This window comes from Mustela nivalis (assembly GCF_964662115.1).
Source record: "Mustela nivalis genome assembly, chromosome: 2".
Classification (NCBI taxonomy): domain Eukaryota; kingdom Metazoa; phylum Chordata; class Mammalia; order Carnivora; family Mustelidae; genus Mustela; species Mustela nivalis.
The window spans coordinates 146377413-146384777 of record NC_139021.1 but is presented as its reverse complement, the minus strand read 5'-3'; the positions used below and the strand labels follow the sequence as shown (position 1 = coordinate 146384777).

Genomic DNA, 7365 nt, shown 5'->3' with positions numbered 1-7365 from the left:
GTTTGGGGCAGGAAACACTTTGGCTCTGTGGTAAAGAAAGGCCTTGAACTCTCATTGAGGAGCATGGAGCTGATGTGATTGATAAGAAGCCATAACCGGGTACTAAGGCATGGCCTTCGCTGGCTGGATCTGGGGAGGTGTAGAGGCCAAAAAGTCCATTCCCGCTGAAGGACCAGTGAGGGCTGAGGGCCCTAGCAAGAAGCAGCATTAATTCATCAGTTAATTCAACAGCCAGTTTTGAATACCTCCTATGTGCCAGGCACACAGGAATATACATGAACAAGATAGTCAGGGTCCCTGCCATGAAGGACTTCTATTTCAGGTGGGAGATAGCCAGTCAAGACTGAGTCCTGGGTTTTTGCCTTGCCTACTTTGGTCTCTCTGTTTAATGAGAACGGGAAAACTGTAGGTGTGTGTGGGGGGTAGGTTTCATTTTTGGAAGGGATGGAACCAAGAATTAGGTTTTGAATATGTTAGGTTTGAGATGCCTGCTAGGTTTTTCCCCAACGTGTAACATACAAACAACATAGCTGGAAAGAATTTTCCCGTGAACTCTCTGTATTTGCCTTCTGGGTCCTACCATGAACATCTAGCCACCCTTGTTTTTTTGTTTGTTTGTTTGTTTGTTTGTTTTTCACATATTATTTCTCTGTCCCTTTCCATCTGTCACCTTGCAGATTTATTTTTATTATGGTAAAATATACATAACATAAATGTGGTAGAATTTTAAGTTGAGTTTTTAGATTGGCCTTTGGAAATTTGAGTCTGAAGTCCTGGGTGATGTCAGAGCTTTGGAATCACTACCATATAGATGGTATTTAAACGAAGGGGTTGGTTGAACACCTAGGTTGAGAGTGTACACAAAGAGGAGGAGGGGAGGCCATAAAAGGGAGAAGGGGGTGGTTAACTGTGGCGACTAAGATGAAGGTGGAGTTAGGGTTTTAATCATTTTAATAAGAAAGACTAGTGGAATAGAGGGGTCTTAAAGTCAAGTGGATTTTTTTTTTTTTTTTGCATGATAGAAGAAACTAGAATATGTTTATATGCTGTGGGATTGAACGCATAGGGAGAAATGCATATGAGATAAGGGAACATTGCAGGGGAAAGTCCCTGAATATCTCAGAAGGGAGGAGACCCCAGGGCACATGGGTAGTGGCTTTGAATTGACAGGAACACATATTTCATTATAACTTGGGGGGAAGCCAAGACAACAGGTGTGGGTGCAGACGGGGTAGTGGCACCATGTGTTTGTGAGGTGGTCATTGGCTGAAAGGGCACAGGGAGGGGAGAAGAGGTGTTAGAACTTGGAGGAGACACATGTGCTGTTGTCCTTACGGAGAGCGGAAAAGTGAACTAACTAGGGAAATGGGATTGGACTGTCAGGCAGTGTCGAATACCTGTTTGAGATGTGTTGTCATGACTTTAAAGTGAGCTAAAACCAGTGGGCTAGTGTGGTTTTCTCTGGGAATGTTAGACCCTGGAGGTGTGTTTTGGGATTAAATGAGGTAATATATGGAAGCCATGTAATAAGTGGCAAGCACATGATGAATGGTACATATTTTTGTTTGACTTCTCATTTTGTTTTTCTTTTGTTTATGCAAATGTAACTGAGGTGGACTTTGGAAATTGAGGTGGACCCTGACAGGGTCTTCTCCAATCAACCCTGAATCCCCTGTTTGCAGCTCGTTGAAAATCTGGCTCCTCCTGTATACAGCTTGATAATTGGGGTTGTTGGCTAAAAGGGCCAAACTGTAGCAAATGGGGCTCTCATTGTCTTGGACTGGATGGTCTAGGACTTTGTCACAGCGGCAATTGTAAAGTTCTTGTGAAACTCTTTCATTTTGCATTTCATAATGTATCTGATGTACTGGGGGTTTACAGACTCTACAGTTCTAAGATTACCAGAAGAGATTTTCAGTTTAATACATTGTCATTTTTCCCTGACTACTTGTGCTGTATTGTGATATAAATAATAATAATACAAGCTGACACCCACAGCTCTTAAAAATGCAAAATACTGTTCTAAGTCCATCGCATGCATTGTTTTGTTTAATCCTCACCCCAACTCAGCCCTACTCAAGTGAGGCAGGTACTGTCATTATCTCTGTTTTTCAGGTGCAAAAATGGTGCAGAGAGGTTAAGTAACTTACCCATAGTACACACAGAAACCTCCAGTTTCTGTTGCAGACTAACTCAAAAAATTTATTTTAAGACTGCTTGGCCATCACTTATCTATGTTGTAGGGTAGTAGTTAAGGTAATGGACTGAAGCAAATTGCCTGGGTTCAAAAGCTGCCACTTACTAGCTCTGTGTCTTTGTTCAAATCATTTAACTGCTGTGCACACTTGTGTTTTTTTAAAATGTATGAAAGGGGAATAATAATAGTATTTGCTTGGTAGGGTTATTGTAAGGATCACATGAGTTAGTGTATTTAATAAGCTTAAAATAATGCTTGGTTGTTTAAATGCTATTATCATCTGCCTGGTAGTGCAGGCAGGGTGATATGTGTACTGATTGATTGACTCTCCTAAAATCATTCCTAAGGGCCCTGCTATGCTGCTGTGTTTAGTGGAGTCTGAAAATTGCAGGGCACTCTATTAATGCTCCTAATTCAGAGATCGCCTTTCCTTAGATTTTATTATCTCTCTGTGGGAAGCAAATATAACAATTTGCCTCTAGGTTCAGAAAATAACTTAGATTTCAATTCGGACTCATCTGACCAGTGAGGTTAATTTCATTAGTCCCGGTATTGTATACCACTTAAAGGGAAATAAGACCTGGGTATTCCATTTTGTCATTTCCAAATAGGCAGCCTAATGGGATTTGGTGAGAAAGACCAGAGGCTGGTATAGCTGTTGCTGGGCACTGCATATGGTAAATGATGTGGGTCAGTAGTCTGCACATTAAAATGGTCTGAAAAGATCTGTAAAATTTAGACTTTCTGTGATGTGTTGTATCAGCTACTGATTAAAAGCTACTGGGCAAGCTTGGCATGGAAGGTGTGTGAAAGTTCTAAATGATCTTTGCTGGTCCACAATAGGGAGAGTAAATGCATGGTATAAAGTAATGGCTCCCTGTGGGTTTCTTTTAGAATCACTAGGGGGAGGTTTTATGACACTTTGCTAAATGACAGGCTCAATGTGGACAGGTTCACTAAGTTATGGCAAGAATCTGGAATCAGTATTTTTGAGAGCTCCATGAATGACTCAGATGTGCAATTAGCATGGGATGTCATTTGTGTGAATCAGGTATTTTTCAGAGCTGATTTTCTTTTAGAATCACAGATCAGTTAGCTTTGTAAGACTACTGATAATTCTGGATGTACTCTAGGGATTCTGATTTAATTGGCTTGCACAAGGTCTGGACATTGGTATTGGTTATTTTAAGAAAGCTTGGGTTGATTCTAACCTGCATCCAGGTGTAAATAATCAGGTAGATTTCCCTTAAAAGTTTAGTTACTTATAAATTTAAAATAGCTTCAGGCAGCATCTTATCATCAGGACAGTGAAAAAAAGTTCCGAACTTCTCCAATGAAAATGTTCAGTTCAGTAATCAGGTAACAGTAGAAGGTATGAATTGATGATTGAATTAACATTTATCATACCACACAATGAAAACTTCAAGTTTGCCCTGGAGAGGCAAATTAACATCTACTAAGAGCTTTGTTCATAATCTCAGTCTTTGTGAGGTGTGTATTATTCCCATTTTGTAGCTTGGATTTTTGATGCTGAGGGAGGTTAAGTAACTTGCCCAAGATTTTCTCCCAAGTGTGTACAGCTCCACAGCCTAGGTTCCATTTCCTGAATAATTTTGGTCTGGCCTGCATGCTGGGATCACCTGGAGAACTTTAATGATCAAAACTTGAATCCCTTTCTTAGATTCTGATTTCATTGGTTTAGTTTGGTCTGGAATCAGTGTTCTGCTGTGTGCTCCAGATAATTTGAATGTGCACAATCCTGGTGGTCTAAATACATTTTCTTTTACACCAGCAGGATGGACTGATATGGCTAGGTTCCTTGCCTTCGAGGAACTTACCTTCATATTATTTATTTCTGTTCCTTTTAATATGTATGTGTTGAATGCCCAGTCTGTGCCATTCGTTTTGGTGCTGAGGTAACACATGGTGACACAAGTCACCATGGTACTTATGTTGAGGGAGGTAGGACACATGCATGCAGATGCATAAGGACTTACATACATAAGTAAATTGTAAGGTAATGAAAAATGCTTTTAAGAAAATAAAGGAAGGTAATGAGTAAAGTGATCCTGACAGGTGTGCATGAGAGTTCCAGTTGCTCCGCATTTTTGCTAGAACTATTTTGTACTGTTTGTGTGTGTGTTTCATTTCAGCCATTCTAGTGGGTCTGTAGTGGTATCTTATTATTTTCTTTTGCATTTTCTGTTCACCAGTGGTGTTGAGCATTTTTTCATATATTTATTTACATCTATAGTTTTTCTTTGGTGAAATGTCTATTCAGATATTTTGCTCATTACAATAAAAAAAAAACTTGGGCTGTTTATCTTCTTGTAGAGTTATGAATATATTTGGAATACAAGTCCCCTTTTAGATAGGTGTTTCTTCCAGCCTGTGGCTTATCCTTTTATTTTCGTCACGTTATCTTTTGAAGAGCAGGATTTTTAAATTCTTCTGACTCTATCAATTTTTTCTTTTGTGGTTGTGCTTTTAGTGCCTAATATCTGTATTTTCTCATAGTGCTGGGAGCTAGATGTCTGAAATCAAGTTGTGAGCATGGCCATGCTCTCACTGAAGTTTGCCCTGCCATACCCTTAGTCTTATGTCTAGAGCATGGTATATTGGATAGATTGAGAATATTCCAAATCATCAAGTCCTGGTTCCTTTTTACTTAACAACTCCTTCCTCAGTTTATTTCTTTCCTCTTGGATTTTGCTGTAGGCAGCAAGAAGAAACCATGGTCCCATTCCACACTTTTCTTAGAAGTCTCCAGCTAAATAGCCAAGTTCATTACAGCTGACCCCTAAACAACATAGGTTTGAACTATGTCGGTCCACGTATATGTGGATTTTTTTCTGATAAATATCAGTATAGTATTGTAAATGTTTTTTCTCTTCCTTATGGTTTATTTAAATAATATTTTATTTTCTGTAGCTTTATTGTAAGAATACAATATATGATACACCTACAAATGATGTATTAATTGATTCTTTGTGTTTTTGGTAAAGCTTCCAGTCAACAGTAGGCTTTTCATTGTTAAGTTTTGGGGAAGTCAAAAGTTATAGGTGAATTTTTACTGTATGAGGGGTCAGTGCCCCTAACCTCCACTTTGTTTAAGGATCAACTGTAGTTTTATGTTTTACTTTCCATCCAACAGTAGAACGTAATTCAGCCAGTTTCTGCCAATTTGTGACAATGATTGCTTTTCTTCCAGTAATGAATAATCTATTCATTATTTTCTTTTAAGGTCTTTGCCAGAAGAATCTTTAAATTTATATTGCTAGTAACATTCTATTCTTGACAGTATATGTATTCTCTAAGATGATGTATGTATTTTCTAAGATTGTAGATGCTTTTTTCACCATTCTGACCCTTCACAATATCATCTTTAATGTCCATGTTTCTACCAACAGCCTTTTCAAGGCAATCTAGGCTTTTTCTATCATGTGCCTCAAAACTCCTAAATCTTCTACCTATTACCTAATTCTGAAGCAACTTCTACATATTATTATTATTATTATTATTATTGTATCTGTAACAACAACACTGTACTTTCTAGTACCAGCATATGCAGTAGTTTCTTAGGGCCACTGTAACACAATACTACAGAGTGGATGGCTTAAAACAAACAAAACAAAACAAAACAAAACAACAGACATATATTCTTTCACAGTTCTGGAGGCAAAATTATAAAAATTTGTCACAAGGCCATGTTCTCTTTGAAGTCTCTACAGAAGGATATTTTTCCTTGCTTCTTCCTAGCTTTTGGTGGTTGTCAGCAATCCTTGCTGTTCTTGGCTTCTAGACACATCTCTCCAGTTTTTGCCTCTGTTGTCACATGGATTTCTTCATCTGCGTCTGTGTCCAAATTTCTCTGATCTTAAAAGGACATCAGTCATTGCATTAGGACCTCATTTTAACTTGATTACGACTGCAAATAACCTCTTTCCAAATAAGTTTACATTCACAGGTACTATAGAGGTTAGGACTTCAAAATATCTTTTAAGGGGTGAGTTTGCCCACAATGATCACACAGGAGAAAATATAGGTGACCTTGGTGATGGCGGTAAGTTTCTAGATACTACACCAAAAGGAATCATCCATGGATCACCATGAAAGCAAAGATTGATAATTTAGTCTTTATTAAAGTTAAAAACTTTAAAAAAAAAGTTAAAAACTTCCGTGAAAGATACTGTTAAGAAAATAAAAACAAGCCTCACACTTGGAAATGATGTTTGCAAAATACATATCTGATAAAGATCTTGTAACATAGTTGAAATTACCCAGAGTGTGGCCTTTTCAGACTGGCTTCTTTTTCTTAGCAACATTCACTTGAGGTTCCTCCTATCTATTTATAGCTTGATAACTCCTTTCTTTTTATCACCAAATAATATCTCATTGTGTGGATGTCCCACAGTTTGTTTATCCACTCAACCATTGAAATACATTTGTTTCTATCTTGTCCCCCCAATCATTGATGATTATGAAAAAGCAACTATCAATCTTTGAACACCGGGTTTTGTGTGGGTATAGATTTAAAATCAATTGTATGAATACCAGGAGTATAATTGCTAGATCATAATGGCAGTACTATGTTTAACTTTGTAAAATGTGCTAAATTGTCTTCCAGAGTGGCTGTACCATTTTGCATTCCCAGCAATGAATCTCCATCCTTAACAGTATTTGGTCAATTTTTTGGATTTTAGCCTTTCTAATAGGTATGTAGTAATGTCTTACAACTTGCAGCTCTCTAATGACATATGATTTATTTGCCATCTCTGTGTATTCTTTGGTGAGGTGTAAGTTTACATCTTCTGCCCATTTAAAAATTTTTTTTAAATTGTTGAGCTTTTTTTTTTTTTTTTTTAAAGATTTAATTATTTATTTGATAGACAGAAATCACAAGTAGTCAGAGAGGCAGGCAGAGAGAGAGGAGGAAGCAGGCTCCCTGTTGGGCAGAGAGCCTGATGCGGGGCTCGATCCCAGGACCTTGAGACCATGACCTGAGCCAAAAGCAGAGGCTTTAACCCACTGAGCCAGCCAGGCACCCCTAAATTGTTAAGCTTTTTATGAGTTCTTTTGTTTTAAAGCCACCCAGTTTGTGATACTTTGTTATGGTAGCCCTTGGGTACCAGTACAATTACGTTTTAGAAATTTTATAGTTTTGTGGT

The 7365-nt window shown here is 38.0% G+C and overlaps 1 protein-coding gene across 9 annotated transcripts in view; it reads left to right on the top strand.

Moving 5' to 3' along the window:
* PTPN20 (protein tyrosine phosphatase non-receptor type 20) overlaps window positions 1-7365 on the top strand; it is a 149148-nt gene that overhangs the window by 1330 nt on the left and 140453 nt on the right. Inside the window, exon 1 of one of the 9 annotated variants that reach the window (XM_082718422.1) lies at window positions 43-99. The exons of 7 other annotated variants lie outside the window; for them this stretch is intronic. The gene's annotated coding sequence lies outside the window, so the exon portion shown is untranslated. Of the gene's footprint in view, window positions 1-42; window positions 100-6824; window positions 6913-7365 lie in introns of those variants that run through there. One more of the 9 variants, XM_082718423.1, reaches the window with a different exon arrangement.